Source organism: Crinia signifera, chromosome 1 (genome assembly GCF_055691185.1).
Source record: "Crinia signifera chromosome 1, ASM5569118v1, whole genome shotgun sequence".
In the NCBI taxonomy this organism is placed as follows: Eukaryota; Metazoa; Chordata; class Amphibia; order Anura; family Myobatrachidae; genus Crinia; species Crinia signifera.
Genome location: NC_139217.1, coordinates 443402990 through 443418084, shown reverse-complemented (window position 1 = coordinate 443418084; position 15095 = coordinate 443402990).

Here is a 15095-nt window from a genome sequence, read left to right as displayed (position 1 = left end):
GTTCAAATATCTTCGTTTCATTTTAAAATCTGTAAAAAATATTTTGTTTTGTTTTGCATTTTGGTACCTTGTGTATTGCTGTCAGATTGCAACTGAATAGGAGGGCATGCTGGTGCTTGTGGTGCCACACGAAAGCATGAATCAGAGTATACAGCAGTAGAGGAAGATTAGTTTGGAGAGGAATATATGGCAATATATCATATGGGATCTGTCGTGTCACCTTGTGTTGATATTGAATGCAGCGTTCGTTTTGCAATCAGTTGTTTTGCACAATAGAACGTTCTTAACGGGTTAATTATAACCACAACTTTTTTATTTTTATGTTGTTATTTGTTAAAGCAAAAATAAGGGACGAAGTGGGGAGGGGGGGGGGGGGGGGCAAGTTCTGTAAGACACCCCCCCCCCCTCTCCCCGGGCGGTGTGGGGGCTCCGGGAGGGGATGGGTTAAGCCAGAAATTGGTGGAGGGGCTGTGAGTAAATCCTGTTTACTGATTGTGGCAGATTGTTGTTCTCTAGATAACAGCGCAGGCCAGTGAATGACAGTGTTTGAGCTCAGGCGCCACAAACAGTAATGTAGCTGCTAACATTGTCCCAGACCCTAATGGGGGATCTCTCGCCACCTCCCAGGGACTTCACAAGTGCAGACAGTGGGGTAGGAGGAAGGGGCTGGATAGAATGTGATGATTAGGGTCGGCAGGGCTGTTTTCCTGCTTAAACGGGTGTAAAGTTTTATTTTATTTTGTCTTGACCCGAGTTATTGTTTCCAAAATTCCTTTGTGATAAACGGAACTAAACTATGTTAAAGTTGGCAACACACTTTTATCCATGCCTTTATCTTTATTTTATATATATATATAGATAGATAGATAGATAGATAGATAGATAGATAGATAGATAGATAGATAGATATATATATACTGTATATATATACATACCTCCATCTACACACACTTATACTGTTTTGAAAGTTTTAAATACAATGTGCATTATTATTATTATTATTATTATTATTATTATTATTATTATTATTATTATTATTATTACTATCCTTACATTATTATGAGTAATTCAGATCCTGACTAGTCTACAATGTATTTGTACCATAAATCTTCTCTGATAAGTTGCCTAGTTGTGAACGCCATTCAGTCATTTTCAATGCATAATATCCGTATACCTGTAACTCAGACTCACTGCTCCTGTACTACACGGTATAACTGTAACGCAAACTCACTGCTCCTCAATAACTGTAACTCAGACTCACTCACTGCACGTGTACTAACTTGTATAACTGTATCTCAAACTCACTTCTCCTCTATACCTCTATCTCAGACTCACTGCTCCTGTACTACACGGTATAACTATAACTCAAACTCACTGCTCCTCTAAACCTGTAACTCAGACTCACTTCACGTGTACTACTACACCGTATAACTGTATCTCAAACTCAGTGCTCCTCTATACCTCTATCTCAGACTCACTGCTCCTGTACTTCACCTATAGATGTAGTTGAGGCTCCACTGCTCCAATACTGTATTCCCCAATGTATCTCAGACTCACTACTGCTCTAGTGTTGTAGCCTACTATATACATGTAAACCAGAGTCATTGTTTCAGTACTGATCTGTGTACTGTATAAATATCATTCAGAATCGCTGCTCCTGTATTCGAGACTCACTGCTCCCAATACTGTACTGTAAAAATATAACTCAGGCTCTCCAATGTTCCAGTGCTGTATAGTTCAGTGTCACTGCTCTAGTGCTGTAAGAATAGCGCACACATTCAGTGCTGCAATGTATGAATGCACCTCATGCTTCCTGCTTCAGTACTGTATTGTATAAATACAATTTATACTCGCTACTGCAATGATATACTTAAGAAATGTAGGGTCGTTGAGACTAACTGCTTCAGTACTGTATGATTTAGACTCACTGCTCTAGCAATGCATACATTTAATTCTGAATCATAGAACTAGTACAGTAGATTCTAGTTCAAACTCAGTACCCCAGTCCTGTATAAATGGAGTTCAGAGTACTGTACTGTATAAATGTAATTCAGACTCACTGCTTCTGTACTGTACTCTGTGACTATAGTTCACACTCACCGGTCCAGCACTGCAATGCATACATTTAATTCAATCGCAGACCTACTGTAGTACTGTATGATTATAATTCAGACTCCCTGCTCCTGTACAGTACAGTATATCAATGCATGCATTTTATCACTACTTCAATGGCTGGATAATATAATCCCAGCTCACTTTAGCTCAAGTGTCACCTAGATCTGATTCCCACACATCTTCATCCTTACATTCCCGAAGCTGGGGGATTTGTATAAATCCTCCATTCCCCCGGGAGAGGAACATAGGGTGTCAGTGTATGTCTTCTCCCTTCCTACAGGAGGCTGATCAGATGGGAGATCCTGGAGGCTAATCCAAACAAGTCTGACTTGTGAGGTCCGCAGTCTAGACAGAGCTGGGGACTCGGCGGCTCCTTATCTGTCTCTGGGATCAGCCCGAAGAGACTCTCCTAATGCCCACAGCTATAGGATCTGCCTGTATTAGAGAGGGGCCTGGAGACACCACTCCTAACCCCAGCAGCACAACAATACCTGCCGAGCAGCTCAAATCCATCTCTGTTATATAATAAGATTGTGCAAACAGTAGCCAGACCTGCATTCCATCACCCTCTATGACACCCTAAATGAGGGGGCCCATTATGTCACAAGCTAACAATCACAGGGAAGTGTCCCTTAATCTCCCACAATTAACACCATCTCAGGATCTCAGGATATGTCATCTGGGGGTGTATTGACTGGAAAATGGCAATTAAAGGCGGTATCAGTTTAATCATAGTAAATCAAACTGGGGGTATCACTATCCAATTAGTGCACAGACTAATGCTTGCGTCTTAACATCTGATCTTTGCTTCCAACCCAAACCTATAAATCAAATTCACTTATAGAACCATCTGCGTCACGTGTTTGTATCCCATCCCCACCATTATATCCCCTTGTACTACAGTTTACCTGAATAATAAGGGCTATATTTGCGTTACCCACCCCTCCCCCCACCACTTAGTATTCCCAGTGATAAATTAATATCATAAACATTTTCATAGCCTTGGCATGTGTATACATTTAAGCATCGTGGCTTTGAAATGCTTTTAACTGCTTATATATAATGAATCCGCCTATTGGTACCACTGCGGCAAACTTGGGTTCCCTAGATATACACGTAGAGGTTCCGGGCTGGTAAGGAATTAGCCCCGATGGAATATTGGAAGGATTTATTATGTATGTGTTTGCTGTTGGCAGCAATCTTTTGGAAATCTACAGTTGACTTTTATTTATTAAATTTTTTTTTCTTTTAAACGTCGCAGTGATGGATAAAATATTGCGTTTGTTTTGTGATGTCACAATTACACAGTGGTGTCTGAGGTGGTGGGTGTCCGATAGGTATGGGGAAGGGGTGGGGGGGTGGGGGGTGGATGCAATTGAGAATAACTCAGATCATGCATTTATAAGGAACAACATAGAAATTATTGGAGGGATTCCATTAAAAAATATTTTATTTTATATATATATATATATATATATATATATATATATATATATATTGCAAAGAGTAAATTATTTTATGAAACCCTCTAGAAGAACACGCTTAAAATCATAAGCGTATTAGTAATAATAAATTGTTCTATCTCAATTTGTTTGCAATTATTCTGGGCTGCACTTTAATTAGAATGGCAATATGTATGTCCACATATAATTTTAAATTCTTAATAAAAAGGTATACTCATTTGTATCGTGATATATATATATATATATATATATATATATATATATATATATATATAAATATTAGTTTCCTCAACTAGAGATCATTATTAATGTAATATCGATTTATTGATATAGATTATCTGACTTTTTATAAGCGTCCACTGACACTGTTCCTACTGATAGGAAGTATATATATATATATATATATATATATATATATATATATATATATATATATATACACACATGCACAGTGCTGTGTGAAGGAATACCTCACTTCAGCAATATAATATCCTCATAATTGTGAACATTCAGACAAATGCATAGAATTTATAATCAATGTTAAAGTGTCCCACATGCAATACTGTCCGCTCTGCATTTAGTCAGCAATCAAAGAATGGAAGAAAATTCTGTCTTCTTTTTTTTTTTTTTTTTAATGGTGCCGTTTAAATAATACATTGAATACAGTTAGTTGTAAACATTAGCCAACGTCTATTTAGCACCCTGACTTCTTGTCATGTATTTAATATTTCCTCTGGTATAAGGGGGGCGCAGTACGCAGTGACAGCAGATCCCTTGACAACGTGTTTATATATACAGTGAGCTAAAATAACTATATCATTGAGTGGGACCATTAATGACAGGGGAAAAACTATACACGTTTGTACAAAATTACACAGGATGAAAAAAAAAAAGATACAATTGCAGAATTGCTGGGGGTAAATAAAAGCAGGATGGGCAAGTCCTTTACTGTGCTGGGCACTGCCAGGGCAGAAGGTGTGTGGTAAAACCATAGGGATTATTCTGCAGCTAGTAGGGATCTCGTCTTGTTGTCACGATGGTGTATATACTAGTATACCATACTTAAGGCAAGTAAGTGTATTTATGTCATACATATAAAGGGTCAAACAATAGACAGCAGTTTATTATAAAGCGTTCTCCTTGGGTCTAGAAAGCATCAAGGCTGCCTCATCCTAGATTGTATTATTAGCTATTACAATGCTGCTGCCATTACACAGAACATCATTTAACACATTCGTTCCCAGGCTCACTGATGTTTTATTCTCCTCAAGAAATCAGTAAGGCACCTATGGCTCTGCAGTTGTCGTCGCACTTCAAGTCCCAGGTGGTCTGGAAAGGAATTCTGGGACTTGTAGGTCCCCAACAGCTGGGGGATCACACTGTGGCTCCTTCTGAATTAGTAATAGAAGATTACTGTCTGCTTATTTATTGATAAAGCTGTATGTGTCTCCCTGGAACAGACACACTGTTACAATAATAAGCAGCTCCTTTATATATTTGCATAACAAACAGTTGAAACATTGTAACAGTTTTTGTTTACTTTTTAAACTATTGTGTACTGAGACAACCTTAGGGTTTACAATGATACTGGAAGTGGGGAGTGCATTGAATTGCAATTATGAAATAATGATATTATTATAAAGGATAATAATAATAATAATAGTAATAATTTAGGCTATTTCTGCAAATTGCTATCTCAGATCTAACTGATGCTGTGTACACATGGTCGCTGATGAAAAAGAAACTGCCTGGGGGAGCCCGGCAGTGGAAATCAGCTGGTCGCAGGAGCATGTTCCTGCGACCAGCGATCACTACGGGGGAAAAAACGGGAGCACGCACCCGGCGATATATCGCCGGTGCATACTCCCATCGCAGGTAATATGGTCGCTTAGCGACCATATTGCCCGCAATATTAGGCCAAATTGCCCCCCGTGTGTACGCACCTTTATGGTGCCCATACACTTGGACGATTGTATGCGATTCGGTTGAAGCTCCGAGTGCGAAAAGTCGCATCTCAAGTGCTTTTTTTTGGGCAACCTAAAATAGGGTTATGTAATGAGGGCTGGGCAATCCGGGGGTATATACACTGACAGATCGCACATCGCATTGCGATAAATCACATGTGTTTAAAAACCACATGCGATCTCACACATGCTATGTGATAAATATTATATGCAGCACATATTATCTTGAGATACGCAATTTGACCAAGGTGCCCGTGCATGGCGTCGGGTGACACATGCGACTGTCGTGCAATCCATGCGATCTATCGCTGCGATTTAATGAAATTGCATGATTGTATGCTATATCTCACAAGTGTATTTGGTTTAGAGAATATTTACTTCTTGTGGTTTAATGAAATAGAGATAAATCTGAGTAATAAAACAACCTTTGCAGAATTCCTTTAAGGTACATGGAATAGCAAAGACAGGTAGTAATGGCTGACTTTTGGTGTATATACATACATGTCAGGCCAATGTTGTTTCGGGAAATGCCCATCGTCAGGACCAACACAATGGTCCTGACGACGGGCATTTCCCGAAACGACTTATATAAGCACCCGGTGTCTCAGCGCCAGCCGGGCCGGGGCTGAGACACCAGGTGGTTATATAAGGTATGTTTGTTTGTTATGTGTTTGATATTCAGCTTGAAAACGATGCCTGCGTAGCATCGAAACGTTGCTGCCAATAAAGTTAAATTCTTTTACCCAATGTCATCATGTATCTTTGGAGTGCCGCGCTGACACTGGGACTATACATGCTTTTATAGTGCGGGCACCCAGGACATATAACGAAAGGAGGCTGTGCCGGGCATTTGGACACACACACACATATATATATATTTTTATTTTTATATATATATATACAGTCCCAGCAAGGGTGCCGCACACCAAAAAAACTTCTTTCAATCCGTATAAAACAGGGTTTATTTCAGCAACGTTTCGATATCACCGCGATATCGTCATCAGGCATAAACAACAATATATATATAGTATTATGCTTCCTTTGTAGCCATTCTTTGATTTTCAGTTCTTGAATGTCCTGTAATTTGCCTTGTGGGTTCCCAAAAAATGTTGAGGTTAAATTCTATTGCATTTTGCCTGTTTGTCTTTTTACTATTCTATATATTTGTATTTTACTATATTATTTGCACTGCATAGAAGAATAATGTTAATTCTAATATAATATATAATAATATAATAAATAAATGCATATATATATATATACACACACACGCACACACACATCGTGTGTATAGTGAGTGAGAGAGAAAGAGAGTGAGAGAGAGAGAGAATTGAAAGACGACGCCCAATGTTATAGTCCTTATTTAGAACAGCCCTATAAAGTCAACAACAATAAGCAATCCAGAAAGTCATTGTTTGTATTTCGTTCATAAAAAGTGATAAAATTCCACATGAAGAAGATATTATTCACACTTGTAGACATGGATGAAATTGAGTCAATGTAGAGAAGGGATAGGGGCCCTGGCAATTTTGTCAGGCCTGGGCCCCACACTTTCTGATGGCAGTCACACACACAAACACACACACACACATACACACACATACACACACACTCGCACATACGCACACACACACCTATCCAGTGCCACATTAAGGTCTAAATGGGCCTGGAGCTGAAAATCATCAAGGGCCTTTTATGCGCAATAATAGGGGTTATGGCTTAAACCTAATAATGTGGGGGGGTGACCAGTGTTCTGGTTGGGTGGTCTGCTCATTGGTGTGTCTATATTTGTGCAAATACTTTCAACTAAATATATATATTACAAATTCTGACACTCACAGAATGCAGGGAGATATATTGCCGGGTACCCTCCAAAGGTGCACCCGCAGGACGCCGATGTCCTAAGATACTTGCGGGGTGAGGCGGCACTCCAGTCATAAAAAAATACTGAAAGCCAAAACTTGGTAGACAACATTTCAGCACCTTTTATGTGGTCACCTAAGTGTACCACACCATATATCCCTTACACAAATCAGGCAACTCAATAGTAACCCCCTTATACTGTACTTGCCTCTTACATGCCACATGGAATGAGCCAAAATTCATACTGACTGAGTCAAAATGTGTGGATTGAAGAAGAGGGATGATCAAGGATTATTTCAAGACACCGCACTTGGGGGCTAGTTGAAATAGTAGTGCCAACAACAGATAATGACGCAGCCACCCAACATCTTCCCAATATCTGCTGCAGGGGAAGTAAAGATGAAAAAACTCAGATCACATGGTGTTCTTGGCCTACAATTTCTAACTTGATTAGAAATTGCTGCGCTCGCCACACTATATAAAATCAACTCCGCACCGACGTGGATAGTGGGGTATGAAAACGTCTGAGGACGCGTTCGGCCGCCGCTCGCCACACTTTGGGGTGGCGTGGATAGTGGGGGGGGGGGGCTAAAACCTCTTGGTATGTCATACAATCATATTATTGTAGAGCAGTGAATAAATTACATTATAATGGCCCATGCAATGCAATTTCACTACGTTAGAGTACGTAGAAAAGCTGGGCGCCGTGCTAGGAAACAAGTACCTTCACTTTGTTATTGGAAAGTTGGTTCAAAATTCTTTGGTAATTAAGTTAGAAATTGTAGGCCAACAACACTATGTGATCTGAGTTTTTTTGTCTTTACTTCCCCTGCAGCAGATATTGGGAAGATGTTGGGTGCCTGCGTCATTATCTGTTGATGGCACTACTATTTCATCTAGCCCCCAAGTGCGGTGTCTTGAAATAATCCTTGATCATCCCTCTTCTTCAATCCACACATTCAGCCCATCCCACAAACCACTGAAACATTTTCATCTAAAAAATATTTCCAGGATCAGACCCTTTCTCACCCAGGATTCTACCAAGACCTATGTCTACTCTTTAATTATCTCCAGACTGGACTATTATGGCCTCCTCCTATGTGGAGTCCCTGATTCTCTTTCCAATCTGTCCTCAATGCTGCAGCCTGGCTCCTCTTCTTCACCAAATGCACTACGACCACCTCCCCTCTTCTGCAATCTCTTCATTATTATTTATTATGATGAAATGATCATGTGATAAGTTATTAATACTTTCCTTCAAGGACAGTGGCAGGTGGGGAGTTGGACTGGGGTGCTACACTTGTCAAACCATAATGCAGCTGATAAAAAAATAAATAAAACATTTTAAAGAAACTTTCACCAGGGCCGTCTTCACTGCACTGTAGGCCTTGGGTATAGCAATGCACTGAGCCCCCTTCCCATCCATTCATGGCACTAAATAATACAAAAATATCTTAGAGTACTTAAGACCCCCCTTACACTATGCGATTTTGGGCTGATTTCACGTGATTTCAGCACTTGGGCCAATAAATTGCGTGAAATCAGGCCAAAATTGCATATGTGTGACATTTTATCCAATCCGATGCGCAGTCCCGTGCGCATCGGATCAGATCAAGAGGTCGGACGTGCAGCATGTACAATGACGTCCGACCTCCTGCAGTGGGCGGGCAGCAATGGTTCTCAAATTAAATGAGTGGTCGGCGGGTGCAGGGGGTGATGCTGAGGAGCAGTGCGGTGGTGATCAGTGCAGCGGAGTGGGCGGCGGCGATCATCAGTGCAGCAGGCGGGCATCGGCGGCTTTTAGAATTTTAAAATAATGTGTCAAATGACTGTCCGGCTTCTGATTGGCTGAGAGAGAGCACTCTCAGCCAATCAGCGGCTGCCAGGAGGGAGGCCACTGATTGGCTGAGAGTGCTCTATCTCAGCCAATGAAAAGCAGGACAGTCATTTGACACATTATTTCAAAATTTTAACAGCCGCTGCTGTCCGCCCGCTGCAATGATGATCGCCGCGACCATCCCACTGCTCCTCAGAGTAACTGCCGCTGCTCCCTGACTGCCCCACTGCTCCTCACTGGCACCACTGCTGTCCACCCACTGCTCCTCACTGGCACCACCGCTGCACCCGCCCCCACCCCACTGCTCCTCACTGCCCTGCAGCTGCCCGGTTTTATTACATGTGATAAATTGCATGGGAAGGACAGTACTGCATATGCATTGTGCGCTGATACCACCCTAGATACGGAGCTGATTCTAAACCTTAAATTAACAGTTGTCCATTCATAAGAGCAATACTGTTACGATGCAAAATGATAATTCTGTTATCAGCCTGCAAGGAAGCAGATTTAAACTGCTTTTAAGAAATGTCGTTGAATGCAGACTGGTCTCCGACTGAAGTGATTTTCGAAAAACAAAAATAAAATAAAAAACCCTTTCCATTTCCTCGACTCATTCAATACAATAATATGTAGCAGGCAGTCAGACTGCCAGAAGCAATTCTAACCAGGCAGCTACTGTTGTTACTGTTAGATTACAGTTATATTCTCATGAAGTTAACTCTGAAGATGCCAGTACACTCTTCACTCTTGATAGCAAGTTATGCTGTTTAGAAATCAAATCAGCCCTTAATTGCATTGTATATGGATCAAAAAAGACCAACGTACAGTAACATGCACACAAGTTGACACAAACGGGTTTGAATGGCTACTAAAGGTAACCATCCTCACCTGTGATCTGTTTGCTTGTAAAGGCCAGTGAGTTTCTGGTCTCCTGAAAGACCCTTGCATCTTTCATCCAGTGCTGCACTGATGTGTCTGAATTCTGAGTCATGGGGAAAGCAAAATAATTGTCAAAGGATCTGTTGGAAAAGGTAATTAAACTGTATAAAACAAGAAAGAGATATAAAAAGATTTCCAAGCAATTGAGAATGCCAATCAGCAGTGTTCAAACTCTAATAAAGAAGTGGAAAATGAGGGATTCTGTGGAAACCAAATCACGGTAAGGTAGACCAACAAAAAAATCCACAACTCACTTCAGCTGAAATACAGGACTCTCTGAAAAAAAGTGGTGTGGTTGTTTCAAGATGCACAATAAGGAGGTATTTGAAGAAAAATGGTCTTCATGGTCGAGTCGCCAGAAGAAAGCCATTACTATGCAAATGCCACAAAGCATCCCGCTTACAATACACTAAGCAGCACAGAGACAAGCCTCAAAACTTGGGCCACAATCATAAAAGTTAAATTTTGGAGAGGAGTCAAAGGTGCACCATTCCTACTGTGAAACACAGAGGTGGATTGCTGATGTTTTGGGGATGTGTGAGCTACAAAGGCACTGGAAACTTGGTCAAAATTGATGGCAAGATAAATGCAGCATTTTATCAGAAAATACTGGAGGAAAATTTGCACTTATCAGCCCGGAAGCTGCGCATGGGACATACATGGACGTTCCTACATGACAATGATCCAAAACACAAGGCCAAGTCGACCTGTCATTGGCTACAGCAGAATAAAGTGAAGGTTCTGGAGTGGCCATCTAAGTCTCCTGACCTCAATATCATTGAGCCACTCTGGGGAGATCTCAAATGTGCAGTTCATGCAAGACAGCCCAAGGATTGACAGGAACTGGAGGCTTTTTGCCAAGAAGAATGGGCAGCTTTACCATCTGAGAAAATAAAGAGCCTCATCCACAACTACCACAAAAGACTTCAAGCTGTTATTGATATTAAAGGGGCTAATACACGGTATTAAGAACTGGGGTATGTAAACTTTTGATCAGGGCCATTTGGGTAGTTTCTGTTGTTGTTATGATTTAAAAAGAGTAAACACAGTTCTTTGACAATAAATGGCTTCACCCAACCACTAACCATAAGTGAAAGAAAAGTTTGTGAGTTATCAAATGGCCAGAAAATCACAAATTCTGCTAGGGTATGTAAACTTATGAGCACAACTGTACTTATAATGGTTGCAGGGTGTGTAGCGCTTGGGGTCAGTGCACCAATATAATAATACTTACCCTTCCAGAGTCCCACATCAGCAATGCTTGTGTCAATCTTTCCAACCCTGTCGACTGTAGTCATGTCAACCTATGTCAGGTGTCATCCTAAGCTCCGTCGACCTTAATGCATGACCCCACAAGTGTACTACGTCCCCTTTCCTTGGTTCGCTACGCTCGCCATCTTCTCCTTTTACTGGGATGGTAACCACGAAAAACTCATGTCAACCTTTTCACGTCAACATTTTGCTATTGCCAACATTTTGACCGCTTCAACATAGCGCATGTCATTTGCATGTATTGCCCTTTTGACCATCGACCATTAGTGGTTGACCTTTTGACCATTGACCTAGACGTAATCGACCTATGACCCTCATACACATATAATAATGATTTGTTAATCATATAATTATTAACTGGGAGATTTTAGTCTATATTTCTAATTATAAAAAGAAATATGTGCAATGGAGGCACTGCTCACGGTAAATGAGCCCCAGTGACAGTCATACAGTTTCATAGTATATAGTCATTTATTGACAATGACGCCATTCCTTTCTGGCTGTGCATTTGCTGTATAACAGCCTGCTACTGTGACGTCCACTTCGGCAGCACAGCACAATTTCTGCTGGCACACTCACGAACGGAAATGTTTCTTAGGAAGTAGCAATTAAGTTTATAGGATTCTACCAGTCACAAATCTTAGTTTCATGAACTGAAAGGTTTAGGGAGCAGCTGAGTCAGACCTGGCCTTATTTATATTTTGGCCTAAGCAAAGCATTTTACTCATTCTAATGATGCTACATACGGCTGGATATTATTTTACAAACGCACAAAGGACATCTGCCAGCGAATGAGGTAGACGATGTTGTTTAAACCTTTTACTGATATTTCGGTTACACAGATATTTTGCCGGCCATAATATTTTACTAGGCAAGTTGCATATGCTACAAAGGCATTCAGCCTGACTATTATTACTGGGGAGATACAGAACTCCGTGCGTGAAGCCTGACATGTGTGCTTTGGCATGAAGCCTAGATGTAGGCGGTTTATTTTATATGCGTTTGTTTATGTGTGGTGCTGAGTGGGATACTGGGAAGATTTTGTACACCTTAACAGATAGAGTAAACTGATTATTATCATTATTATTATTATTTTATCGACAAAGTGTCTGGATTTAGGTAGGACTATTTCCCAACTCAGAAACAATTAGACATATATATATATATATATATATATATATATATATTCCCAACTGTTTCTGAGTTAGTGCAATAGTCCTTTCTAAATCCAGACATTTGGTTCGGCGATTGGGTGGGGCTAAAATTATGCAAATTGCATAATTTTTATTTATTATTTATTAACAGCTATTTATATAGCGCACACATAGAACCTTATTCTGGTCATTTGGCAAGGCCGTGTACATTCGCACAGGGCCGATATTTACCATTTGGAAACGCCCAGCGCATGAAAATTATGGGCACTCTCATGGTAATGGGCCGATGATGTGGGTGCCGGAGTTAGGCAGCTGCCCGCTCACTTCCCTCCGGATGTGCACGCAGATCTAAGGTTGCTCTGAGCAACCTTAGATCTGCGTGCATGTTCCACATGATTTGATGGTCGGCGTTTATCGAATGATGTGGGTGTTACCCCGCAGGCAGGCTGTTTATGTAAAACATCCATTCGCAACCAGTGCAAACATATGCGCATTGCGAATGGTGTGCTGTCGTACCACCATTCACAAGGCAGGATTGGGTTCACTCGCAAGGGTGCGAGTTTGCAATCGAGCGAATGAACCAGAATAAGGTCCTTTTTCCACAGCGCTTTACAGAGAATATTTTGAACATTCACATCTATCCCTGCCCCAGTGGAGCTTACAATCTATATTCCCTACCACACAGTGCTCGAAGTGGGCCGGTATTCAACTTTATGGTATACCGGCACATCAAGCACTGAACTATTTTTTTTTTTTACGTTTGCATCAGCATTTTGTATCTGACAGCCCCTATGCACCCGACCCCCCCCCCCCATCCTTCCGCGGCATAGGGCGGACAGCCCGCATCTCCTCCCTTTCCACCCTTCGGCTGCAATCAACGGGCAGCCCCTCACCACCTGGTGGCTTCAGTACAGGCAGCGCCTCCGCATCACACTCCCGTCTCAGCTGCCGGAGTGCAGGTGGATGGTCCCTTCACCTCCCCACCCGACGCTGCATTCACCTGCAATTCCCCACCGGATGGCTGCAGGCAGCCAGCACCAACTCCCGGTAGCTGCAGTCAGCAGGCAGCCCCTCTCTACGCTAGGTCATTGTTGTTACGGGAATATTTATTTATTTGCTCTGGCGGGGACTGCTGCAGGGGAGGAGGATTGGGCCCCTACCTGTGTGTACCTCTGTCTCTGCCATGTGTGCCCCTGCCCATGTATGCCAGTGTCCCTGCCATGTGTGCACCTGCAAATGTGTACCTCTGTCCCTGCATGTGTGCCCCTGCCCATGTGTACCTCTGTCCCTGCCATGTGTGCCCCTGCCAATGTGTTCCTCTATCCCTTCCCCTGTGTGCCCCTGCCCATATGTGCCCCTGTCCCTGTGTGCCCCTGCCCATATGTGCCCCTGTCCCTGCATGCCCCTCCCCATATGTGCCTCTGTCCCAGCCCATGTGTGCCTCTATCCCTGCCCATCTGTGCCCCTGCATGCCTCTGTCCCTGCCTGTCTGTGCCCATGCCCCTGCCTCCCCACAGTCCCTGTCCCTGCATCCCCAAATTTTTGTTCAATCTGTGTGACATTATGTAAAGTTTGGCTTAACAGTGTGGCAAAACGTGAATTTTTTCCTCAATCTGGGTGGCATAACATGAATTTTGGCTCAATCTGGGTGGCATAACATGAATTTTGGCTCAATCTGGGTGGCATGACAGGAATTTTGGCTCAATGTATGGGCAACTTGACATGAATTTTTGCTCCATCCAGATGGTATAATATGATTTTTGTCTCATTCCGTGTGGCATAATGTTTAAGGGGAAAGTGTAAGGGGATCTACTATTGTGTTGCATAATGTGTATATAAGAGGTATATGGCATGGCACTCTACACTCAAGGACCCCCCCCCCCCTTTTTAAGGGACCATGCCCCTTTTTAAGTGGCCACACACACTTTTTTTCTGGAGCATGCACACCTCAGGCGCGCACATAGCACGCACCTTCACTTTTCCCTACCCCCACTTTAATATTTCCACTTCGACCACTGCTACCACATGTACACGCATACAGACATTCTTGAGTAATTTTTTTTTTGTTGGGAGCCAATTAACCTACTAATATATTTTTGCATAATTTTAGCCTTGTCCCCTCTTTGTAGACCTGCAATTTGCGGCATTTGGCTGGAATGGGGAACAGGGCTTGATGATGTCAGAATTCCCCTCCGATTGATGCAGCATCAACGTCTCATATCTGGGCTTCTCAGGTAGAAGAGAACAAAAGTAGGTAAGTATAATATACATGTTGCTTTGAGCCCATGTTCAGCAGTTGATAAAGGAAATACCAAATAATCATAAAACACAAACATTACACTTATCAGATTCCAGACATTGGATAGACATTGTCTACTTAGACAGTCCCACGTGGTCATTTTTTTGCCCATTTTTGCTGCATTTACCAAATACATGGACTATAATTGGGGATAGTGTTTGCATAATGAGATGTAGGGGCATACTTAGA